A 12008-nucleotide genomic window follows, 5' to 3' on the forward strand; every position below is an offset into this window, starting at 1 on the left:
TACAAGCATCCCCCGGAATAGCTGCGAGGCTTGGGGCGTGCTAAGGGGGAGGGTTGGAGGCACGCATTGCCCTTAAGGCAGGACGCTTATCAAATACCCGTCGGGAATAGGGACGAACAACTAGACCGTCCATTAGGGAAACTGGCAGCCTCCACATTACATATCTTACCATCAAAGTCGTGGCGGGCGAGGTTCTGAGGGTGCTACGTCACCCTAACGTGACGGTAGGCGGCGCTAGGGGGTTCACGGCCGCCCCTAGCCGCCGCTCCCTCACATCCCCGCCTGTCTCTTAACGTAGTTGTTATAACCGACATGGAGGAGCACCTGCCGTGAGTCCGGACTATTCCAGGAAATGGGAGATGAGATGAAAACTAGCTGAAGTGTTGAAAAAGGCACATGATCTTGTGTCTACCATCTCTCGATATAAATGCTGTGTCCCCCCCGCCCCTCGGGTAGCTGTGGGAACAGTAGCTAGTGTTTCCTAAACACTCCTCTCTGCTTCCTCTGCAGCTTTGTGCTCATACTTTACCTGTCCATACCACTTCCCTCTGAGCACCTCAAAGTGACTTAGAACCATCAGGTTACGAAGCCCTGCAACAGCCTTTTGAGGCAGGCCGATTTTTTTATCTCCGTTTTACAGGAGGGAAAAATGAAGCACAAAGCTGTTGTGTTCAATAACTTTCAAAGTGGTTGGTGTATTTGGGAGGCCTCTGTTTTTGTCCTGAGACTTGATATACTGATATTCCAAAGTAGGCCTGTGCCAAGCGGCTACTATTCACTTCGGATTTGGCCAATTCAGGGGACAGTGGTTCGATTCGGTGATTTGAATCACTGTCCCGAATCGTTTCGGCCAAATCTGATTCGGTGATTCGGCTTTTGCCGAATCAGCCAAATCCCCAAATCACACAGGCTCCATCCCTTGCCTGCTCTCCCAGCCCTGCCCAGCCCCAGCTCCTGGTTGTTTTAAAAAAAAAAAGCCCCCATTCACTGACTGCTGCCAGGCAGAGGGGTGATCCCTGCTGTCCCCCACTGCCCAACACTGTGTGGGGGGCTCTAACTTGAGCTCCCTGCCCTGCTGTCCCAGCCCCACCTTCGTGGCTGCCCCGCCTGCCCCAGCTCCTGGCCCTTAAAAAAACAAATATATAAATAAAGCCGCCACTCACTGGCTCCTGCCCAGGAGAGGGGCAATCCCTCCTGTCCCCCACTGCTCCACTCTGTGTTGGGGGCTCTTTCATGAGCCCCCAGAAGCCCTGAGGCTGCTGCAGCAGCTGGTGAGTGCAGGGCTTTTTTGTTTTGTTTTGTTTTGTTTTTAAAGGGCCCAGAGGTGGGGCTGGGGGAGCAGGCATGGGTTGGGGGATACTCAGGGGGCTGGGGAAGCAGGCAGGGGATGGGACCTTGCAGGGGTCTCCCTATGGTCTCATCCCCCTTCTTCTAGCCACCCTCCCCTGCCCCCTAGTTACCAGCACGGAGTCCGGGACCAGCTTCCTGTCGCAGTGGGCAGGGACTGCCCAAATTGCCAAAGCTCTCCAAACCTTTTCTGAATTAATTCAGGGAGCTTCAAATTGATTCTGGCCTTTTTATTGGTCCCCTGATTCAATTCAGAGTCGGCCACCAAATCAGGCCGAATCTCCTCTGAATCGAATCCGCACCTGAAGCTTCACACAGCCCTACTCCAAAGCAACAGGGACTGTGAAAAACTTTAACAGAAGTTTCTGACCGCAGGTCACGTGGGAAGTCTGGCAGAGCTAATTACAGAACCGAAGAGTCTAGGCATGTCATTCCCGGCTTAAAACAGCAGACAGACAGCCACTCTTGAGAATTCAGCAGTATCTAGATAGAAGGCACTGCATCAAGGGAAATATTCCATTAAAACTCTATATTTATATGTGTAACAAAAGTGGTATCAGCAAAACGTTGCTGCATCAAAGCAAATCACTTCCCTATTTTTAGCTGTATGATTTAGTCACACACTTGCAGGAAATAAGGTCAGGTTCTTTGCAACGCATCTCCTTCTTTCTCTCTTTTTTTTTCCTTACTAACTTTCTCTAACCTGCAGGAGAATTCTAAGATACTGAGAGATCCTTAGTATCTGTAGGGTTTTGTCCAGCTGCCAACATGTCTGTGTTCAAAAGGAAAGAAGCTTGCAGCTGGGATGTAGCTTTGGATGAAACTTCTCCATAAGTTTCATAGATTTCATAGACATTAGGGCTGGAAGGGACCTCAGAAGATCATTGAGTCCAGCCCCCTGCCCCAGGGGCAGGAATTCAGCTGGGGTCATAGGATCCCAGCAAGATAAAAATCCAATTAACTCTTAAAGGAGTCCAGAGTAGGTGCTTGTACCACCTCTGGAGGCAGTCTGTTTCAGGTCTTGGGGGCTCGGACTGTAAAGTTCTTCCTTACAACAAGCCTGAAATGGTTTTAGAAACGTTTGTGACCCTTTGACCTTGTCATCCCTTGGGGCGCTCTGGTGAACAGGCGTTTCGTCAGATCCTGATGTACACCCCTTGTATACTTATAGGCAGCCACCAGGTCCCCCCTGAGCCTGCGTTTTTCCAGGCTGAAGAGTCCCATAGCTCTCATCCTCTTATCATAAGGCCTGTTTTCCTGCCCTCTGATCACGTGCGTGGCTCTCCTCTGGACTCTCTCAAGCTTCTCCACATCCTTTTTAAATTGTGGAGCCCAAAATTGAATACAATACCCCAGCTGTGGCCTCACCAAAGCCAAGTACAGCGGGAGGATGATATCCTGGGATTTGCTTGAGAAACATCTCTGAATGCAAGCCAGAGTTTTGCTCACTTTGCCAGCTGCAACATCGCATTGGTGGCTCATATTCATCTTGTGGTCAGTTGTGACCCCCAAATCCCTTTCAGCTATGGTGCTAGCAAGTGTAGCACTGCCGAGCCTATAGGCATGCTGTGGGTTTTTCTTCCCAAGGTGGAGTACCTTGCATTTTTCAGAGTTGAAGGCCATCAGGTTTTCATCCACTCATTTTCCAAGCCTGTCAAAGTTGGCCTGGATCACCAGTCTGTCCTTGGTGGGGATGCTTTATCCCAAAGTTTGGTGCAACCAGCAAACTTGGCCAGTCCGCTCCTGACACCGATGTGTCGTTAATGAAGATGTAGGAAAGGATAAGTCCCCTGGGGTATAAGCTGTCTGGGCCAGCTGACTTGAAGTTGTCCAACCTCTCAAGGTGCTCCTTCACATGGTCAACATTGATGTAGGGTAATAGTTCTCTTTCGCCCTGACCATCCCAAACTGTTAGGACTGTTTGGGTTTTTTTCTTGTTATTGGTCATTCTCTAACTTGGCTTTTCACTTACGAGAGAGGAGTACAGTCCATGGTCTGACCATAGAGCTACAGAGAGACAGTCTCAGCTGATGTAGGTTGCCAGCATCCCATTGACATCATTGGAGCTAGACTGATTTGTAAAGGAGGAACTTTCCCGGAAATCCCTGAGTTCTACCCCCGCTGACACTGACTCACTTTGTGGACTTGAGCATGTCACCATATCTCTGTTCCTCAGCTTCCCCATCCATTAAGAAGCATAGTAATGCCTACCACACAGAAGGGCTGGGAGGAGGAATGAATTGATGCCTGTAAAGCACTTTGACCAGAATCATGCTCAGTATTATTACAGGACCCATCACAGCCTAGCCAAGCCTAGAAAATATATGAAAACAAGCTTCTGTCAGTCCATAGTGGGGACAGATATCCAGGTATCCAGATATAAGGACCTTGACAGCAGATTCCAAGTTGCTCACAGAATCCACGGGGTAAATCCCTACAAATTCTCGGTGCTCCTCCAAGAACCACCTTAGGTCCAAGATGACAGGAACCCAAGCGTGAGCGGAAGGGAAGAATAGCCTTGGAAAATCAGTTGTGTGTCACATAGCTGTCTCTCTTTCGTTGTTCTGTTGTCACTGGTTATGAAAGCACCTCTACAGTGAGCCTGGGTTGTGCCTGCACAACAAGTGATGGCTTATAGGTGGAAAGAGAACTGAGTTCACTGTGACAAGCCCTTGGCTTCCAGGACTAGATTCAGTTTAAATGCAAGCTGGAACACTGCAGAGCCCCAAAGCAACTTGTTATTTCAAAGACTTCAAGGGAAGGACCCAAACACCCCGAAAACAGCATTGCAAATCCCAAACATCCAAAATCAAAGATTCAGGACCCTGAGAAGTCACATAATAGAGTTGTAAACCACAAGGCTTATAAAGTAGTATGTGTTGGGTTCTTTTTATGTGTTTCCTGGTGCTGGAGACATGTTTGTCTTCTGGTGTTGCAAGCTTTGCCCTGCAGCAAGGAAGGCTAGAAGCTTCTTTTTTTAATTATAAATGAAAACCAGGATTCCCGGGTAATAATAGGATTTTGGCAGTTACGGAAATCCCTCAAAATGGCCAGACTCATGGAAAAAATCATGAGATCTGGCAACACAGCCACAGACCTCCCTGAAACTCCTGAAATTCTTGCAAACAATTATCTGAAATCCATGTTGCTGGGCATTTCCAGCTTGATATAACTTCACTGAAGGAAGTCAGTAGAAAAGGCTTTTGGACTTAAGACTCCTGGGTTTTTGTGCCAATGGCAAAGAATAGTCCTTGGATCTGGTGGCTTCTGGCTCTTCCTTGCATTTCCAGGCAGTCCCCGAGTGACACACACCTCTGAAGACTGTATTAGTACAGCTGCTTGAGACAGTCTTAGATCTGATGCCATGTTGACCGGACTCTCTTTAAGGGCTGGGGGATAAAGAAGACATTTTCCCAACTCACTAGCTCTCCTGTCCCTCCCCCAAACTTTGTATTACTCAGCAGATCAAAGGTTGCACATAGCCCTGACTCCCTGGAGCATCTTCATTTACCCTGTCAATCATGTCCCTGGTGGCATAGGTTGGTGCCTAAACTACAAAACCGAATGAACGAGGGATAAGCAGGTAACACAGCCTCACATAGAGCCCCTCCTGTATGTCAAGCACCAGTGGCTTTAAAGTTTACCTAAGCAGAGCTTGAGAGAAGCAAGTGCTGGAAGAAGATGTGTCCGGGGAGGAAGAGATGGTACGCATTCTGGAGAGGCTGAGATGATCTCTGTCCAGAGGGGCAGAAGAAAAGTGAAGGATCTGGTGCTCAGAGCTGGTGCGTGTTATGCACACATAGGTTTGCTCAAGCATCCCAGGATTCATCAGTGCACACATCCACTCTTTCAATCCTTGACCTTCTAGAAATGCAGCTTGCACCGTTTCCTAAAACCCAGGCTTCCTTTACGCACTTTTTCAAAGCTCCTGCAGTCACCAATGTCCCCGTGGCTCAAAAGCAAGAGACAATGCAACTGGATGCTCCCAAAACTTCTTCTTCCCCCGGACTCCCAGCATGCTCTGTTCTTGAGTGATCATAATTACCTTCAGCAATTCACTTAAGACTCACAGTCCCAAATCAATATTCTTCCTTCCAGCCCCCCGATGATGCTTCTGCTGCCTCCAGGAAATTCCCCTTTTTCCACTTGTCAGCAGAATAACCTACTCTGTCCATCAACAGCACTTTTCCTTTTTCACACAATCATCTCTCCATTATTACCCATCGGCAGCAGACAAATCTGCAGCAAGGAGCAGGGAGCTAATAGTATTTCAGTGATTGTGCAAATGATCATTCAAAGGGGAGAATATACCTATTTATCTGCTAATACAGTAGTTAAAAAAGTCTTCCTTTAATTGCATTTGGAATCTATTCTAACGATTTACCCGTGAGAGTGTTAAGATGCCAAAGCTTTTTCATTAGTAATCTATTCCCAAACAAAATCTTTGTGGAGATAGGTTAAGATGGTAAATAGACCATTAATTTACAGCAACATAATTAGAACATTGCAGTTATTAAAAAAAAAAATCCTACTATTTGAAGTTCAGGATATACAAATGCAGAATTACAACTGAAGTTTGGGAAACTGTATTTAAGACCATTCATTAAAAAGAAAAAAAAAACCATAATGTCAAAAAGTGTGACCCTTAAGCATCACCCTTAACTCTGCCCCATTACCCAAAACCACCATTTACAACCTTACTGGTGCAAACAAAATCAAGCTCCACAAATAGCAGATATTGTAATCCTGATGAACTGCACAGCATGTTGGGATTCAAGAAAATATTTACAGACATTGCTATGCAACATCCACTTATTCTAAGGGTTTATGAGTAGATCCTATAGCACTGTCTTGGTTAAAAGCAGAAGTCATATTATCACCTATGTTACCTTGCCGTAGAGAGATGGTTGAAAGCTTTCTGACACATTATTTTCCTGGAAAATGAAATTTCATCAAAACTGAAACTTTCTTTAGAAAAGGAATTGAAACAAAATGTTTTGATAAGGTTAAATATTTGTATTTCTACCATGTTAGGATGAGATGTATTAATGTCATTCATTTTGAAAACATTTTTTCATGTCAAAATGTATTTTTCCTGAAATTTTTTTGTTCCTCCCCCAAATGCAATTTAACAGGAAGGGGGTTGGGGGTGGGGAGGAGAGGGGGTTGTCCTTGTTCCAATTCAGAACAAAAAAAAAAAAAATAGAAATGTGATAATTGCATATGGAAACCAAATTCCGCCTTTCTACTAGATTTGTCTTTTTCATATATGTGAATTGGATTTCCAAAACACAAAGGGATTTTCTAGGAGCATGATTTGTATCATCAGGGAAGCAAGGTCAAAAGTCACAAACATTCCTAAAAAGTGTAATAAATTAAGGCCTATTAAACTTAGTAACCACTGTTGTTATTACAAATTGTAATGAGTACTAAAACGGGTAAAAAGTAATAAGGCTATCTTGTACTGTATTGACAAGTTCCAAGTTCACCCTAATGTTGCACTGGATGTCTTCTTGATCTCTGGACTGGCTTTATTTCTAAGTGGTAGTAGGTCAAATAGAGTCCCAGATGAAGATAGTGTGAGGAGATCATTGGGTGTTTATTTTAAGTATCAAACATATTGGTTTAAAAAAAAAAATGAAAGAAATTTAAACACAAAGAATGTTTGTTGAAAAACAGGGCATTTTTTTGCGTGGACAATATGTCAAAAATATTCTCATTATTTATTTGGAGTTTTCAAAAAGAAAAACAAGGCAAACATGTCAACCAGCTCTAGATCTAAATGAAGATTTTGCAAAACTATTAAATACTCAAACCAACAGATATATTTCCATACTCCTGCATTTTTTGTACCAGAACTAGTGGCCTTTTCATAAAATCAACATGCCTACTGCAATGTTTGCAGCTTGAACATTGCAGCTCTGTGGTTGAGCACAGAGGCCAGAAGATGACAGTGATTCCAAACAAAAGTGAGCTTGATTTGTCTTTTTTGCATTATATAGACATGAACCTCTGAAAATAAGCACACGAATAAAAAGCAAAGGAATTTTGTAAATATTCATTTAGTAATGACCCAAGCCAGGATTTTTCTCTAGGAGATGGAGGTTGTTTGTCTGTTTAACCTGGGTGTTTTGAAAGGGTCATGATCAGTACTAAATAACAGTTTGTCTATTAGGGGAAGTGGTGGAAATTTGCTATTACTTTGCATAACCACAACTTCTCACCCCCCCCCCCCACGCACAACCCTTGCCAACAGATGCCACTAAGCACAGTAAGGAGTGGCACTTTTCTACCTTTATTGTAGGAAGTACAATTAGGAAACAGGTGTGCACCATTTTCCCTTTTAGAAAGGCCCAGGTCGGGAGCATATTCATTTCTCTCTGCTAAGAGGGAGGAGATCATGGCAGCCCTGGGCTTGCACTACCTAACTGACCAAATTGAAAACCATTTACCCAACAAAACTTCACTCCCTTTACTCACCTGCCTTCTGATCTGGATAATATGGGATTTGCTTATGAGATGCAGTAACAGGCAAAGCTTTGAAAAATCAAAGTTGCTCTGGATTTTGCCTGCTTAATAACTGCCATTAAGAACCCCTACAGGAAAGACCGGGTCAGACCCAGAATCAGGAGTGATACTACTCCAGAATCCAGATCATTCATAAGCTGAGCTCAGAGAAACTGTTTTGGTGAAATATGTACTTTGTGAACAAATACAGATTTGTATCAACCAAAATAGTTTGTGAATTTGTGCCAATACTTGCAAATAGTTTGGGCCAAAAAACAGCTGAAAACATCAAAAAATACATTTCATATTTTAAACAAAGGGGTTCAGTGTTGCAGATTTGGTTGGGTTTTTTTTCCCAATATACCTAAAGAATTTTTTGGACATATAAAAGAGCCCTGAAAAGAAAAGGAAATCTTTCATTCACTAGAAATGACATTCTTTTATGACGTTTGTTTCAATGCAGGGACAAAAAAAGATTTCTGTTTTCAGTTGGTCTGTGACAAAGCATTTCTCCTAATTTTTCAGCTCAGTCCACAGACTCAAAACATCAGTTATTCACATCAGTCTATTTCCATCCTCCTCCTAAGCAGGGGATATGTGTACATCCCTATTCCTAACCCAGAAGAAGCTTTATCCTGAATAGGTCTGTTCCACGTCCCAATGGTAGTAGCCCAACCTTCAGGTAACTATGATGCAAACATGTATCCTCTAGTTTATTCAAGCACTTTTTTCAGACACTTACTGTCACTTTTCAAGACCCGTATACAAACACAAACACAAACACCCCTCCACCTCACTCACACTACTATATGTCCACTCCTACAGAGAGGCAGAAAAGCACACAAGCATGCACTCTAGCATATCCCCATTGTGTTCCCGAGAAGCCTCATGCACATCTCCTTAGTAATCTTGCCCTTCAAACTGTAATCTCCTTGAGGCTGAAACCATTCCTTTGCATTGCATTTGTACAGTACCTGACACTCAATCCTTCCATCGATGGAAACAAACTATGGGTAAGATGAATGGTCTGTAAGGTAGATAGAAAACTGGCTGGATCATTGGACTCAGAGGGCAGTAGTCAATGGCTTGATGTCTAGTTGGCAGCCACTGTCAAGTGGAGTGTCCCAGAGGTCGGTCCTGGAGCTAGTTTTGTTCAATATTTTCATCAATGACCTGGAAAATGAGATGAAGTGCACCCTCAGCAAGTCTGCAGATGACACCAAGCTGGGGGTCGCATTACATACACTAGAGGGTAGGGCTAGGATTCAGAGAGACCTTGACAAATTGGAGGATTGGACCATAAGAAATCTCAGCAAGGACAAGTGCAAAGTCCTGTGCTTAGGACAGAACATTCCTATGCACAGTCTTCCTACACCGGGGGCTGACTGGCTAAGCAGCAGCTTTGCAGAAAAGGACCTGGGGGTTACAGTGGACAATAAACTGAATATGAGCCAAGAAGGCTAATAGCAAACTGGGCTGCATTGGTAGGAGTGTTGCCAGCAGATCAAGGGAAGTGATTCTTCCTCTCTATTCAGCACTGGGGAAGCCACATCAGGACTACTATGTCCAGTTTTGTGGCCCCAACTACAGAAAGGATGTGGACAAAATGGAGACAGTCCAGCAAAGGGGATGCGGGGATGGGGGGACATGATTTACGAGGCTAAGAGAACTGGGCTAATTTAGTTGGCAGAAGAGAAGAATGAGAAGGGATTTAATAGCAGCCTTCAACTCCCTACGGGGTGGCTCCAGAGAGCAGGGAGCTGAACTGTTCTCAGTGGTGGCAGATGACAGAACAAGGAGCGATGGGCTCAAGTTACAGCAAAGGAAGTTTAGATTGCATCTTAGAAAAAAACCTCTCTGTAGGAGGGTAGTAAAGCACTGGAACAGGTTACCCAGAGAGGTTATGGACTCTCCATCCTTGGACGTTTTTAAGACCTAGCTAGACAAGGCCTTGGCTGGGATGATCTACTTGGGGATGGTCCTGTTTTGAGCAGGGGGTTGGAGTAGATGACCTCCTGAGGTCCCCACCAACCCTCATTTTCTGATTCTATGAAGGGGGCTCCTAGATATACCACAGTTGACTATTACATATGCTACTATTGCTGCTAATACTATGTGGACTTGCATGCCCACATTTGTGCCAAAGTTGTGTGCACACAGGCATATACAGAGAAACAGACACAGAAGTACTTAAGATGCTGAACATGTGCTGAACATGTCTGCAATGACAAAAATGGACAAGCATGTCCCATAAGGCTACAGGGCATGCCGGGGAAAGCCACCCTGCTGCACAATATCACTGCAGGTTGCTCCTTCCTCGCCCCTGCACATACACAGTGTAAATCCACCCCAGAGGCTCCCAGCTTTGAATGTTGTCTGTCTGGATTTTTTTAAGTAACCAAAGCCTTCCAAGATAGCAGGAGGGAAGGGGGCATGTGTGGGCTCCTTGTTGAAGCTTGGCATTCGTGCCCCTGATCTAGTCCATCATGTCGTGGCCCTTGGTCCCTCTGACTGGGCTTTTACAATTAGCGGGGTCTCGTCTCAGAGTGTTTATGGTGCAGCTCCAGTGCCGGCTCACAGATGTTCTTATATCTGGCTTTATAGGGATTTAGTTAGCCCGTTCTGCCGCTCCCTACACATTATTTGTCTCTAACCAGGGTTCTGTTCCACACTGAAGTTTTAAAAGGGTCACGGGACTGCAGCATCCCCGCGGCACCTCCTCCCTCCGTCCCAGATCTGTCTCTCTCTTCCCTCGGCTCCGCTGGATTATGCCATTGTGCCATGCTGCATCTCTCTTTTTATATCCTAGATTGATTTTTCTCCCCTCCCCCTCCCCCTCCTCTTCCTCCGAAAGAACAAACGGCATCGGGTATGTCAGAGCTTTTCATTCCACTGTTAAGATTTACTGCACTTCACAAAACAAAAGCATGTAACTTGTGGCCGGAAAGCAAGAGTGACAGGGAGAAGGTTAAAACTCTTTCCAAGGAGGAAAGGGACGGGGATGAATTATAAGAGAAGGCGTCACGCCAGACCCTCAGAACAGAGTGCTTGAAGTCCTGTTCTACCAGAGCCCGGACACACGGCTCTCGCTCCAGCCAACAGGAGTTAAGGCCAACTCCTATGGTACGCAGCTGTCCCCTGCTCCCATGCAGTCGGTGCCCCTCACAATCTTTAATATATTTAGGCTCATTCACGGCTAGCAGGTGGGACAGAGCTGTTGAAGTGCTTCATCACGGGGTCCAGAGGCATGAGTTTGAGCCTTGCCCTAGACATATGCAGAAGTTGCCCCCGGTCAAGGGGTTACTTAGGCTGAAGAGTCAAGGACAAATGAGACTGAGATTTGCCACAATCTTCCTGCATGCACTGCTGGTTACAGAAACTGCTGCCCCTTCACTGTAGCTGGATGACTGAAACTAGGCTCAGGCAGACCTTTAACACCTGTTAGGTATTGCACTGCTCATATCCCTTATTTAAAATTTGTGAGGCATGATGTAGGGAGGGCCACCCTGGCTGCTTATAACATAAGAGAGGCTTGAGTCCACATCTCTCAAGTCCTAGACTAGCAGCCAATCCACTGGACCATCCTTCTACCACCTTTTTGTGGGGAAGTGTTTATTCAGGAAGTCTCAAGGTGAGAAAAATTCAGGACATGCTGAGCACGTCCACCTCGGTGCTCTGTGAAAATCGGGCTCAAAGTGCCTCAAGCTGGACACTCCCCAAATGGAAGCATGAAACCTCCATGGCTGCCTTGAAAGTATATGGGTAATATATGGCCTAGGTCCATGTAATTATGATGCCCTTTAGCGGCTGATCCACAACCAGGCTAACAGCCTTCCACTCACAGCTACGAGAGTAACCTCCTAAACCCAAATGTCAACAGTTTATGCACTAGAAATAGAGGATCTCGGTGCTAACTCCGGCTGACAGCCTTGTGGCGCTGACACATATGTGGCTGTTTCCAATTCTGCTATGGTATTACCCAGCTCTCAGATGCTTCCTTTTGCACCTGGTTCTTGGAGCACGTGGCAAAGAGGTCTAAGCTCCATTATCTCAATCACCTAGAATGGGAAACTGGGGCACAAGAGAGCCACATAAGTTGCCAGCGAACACACAAGATGCCTACGGCAGCACTCACAATATGGCAGCACTCACAA

Source organism: Crocodylus siamensis, chromosome 11 (assembly GCF_052110815.1).
Source record: "Crocodylus siamensis isolate JL-2025a chromosome 11, ASM5211081v1, whole genome shotgun sequence".
Taxonomy (NCBI): domain Eukaryota; kingdom Metazoa; phylum Chordata; order Crocodylia; family Crocodylidae; genus Crocodylus; species Crocodylus siamensis.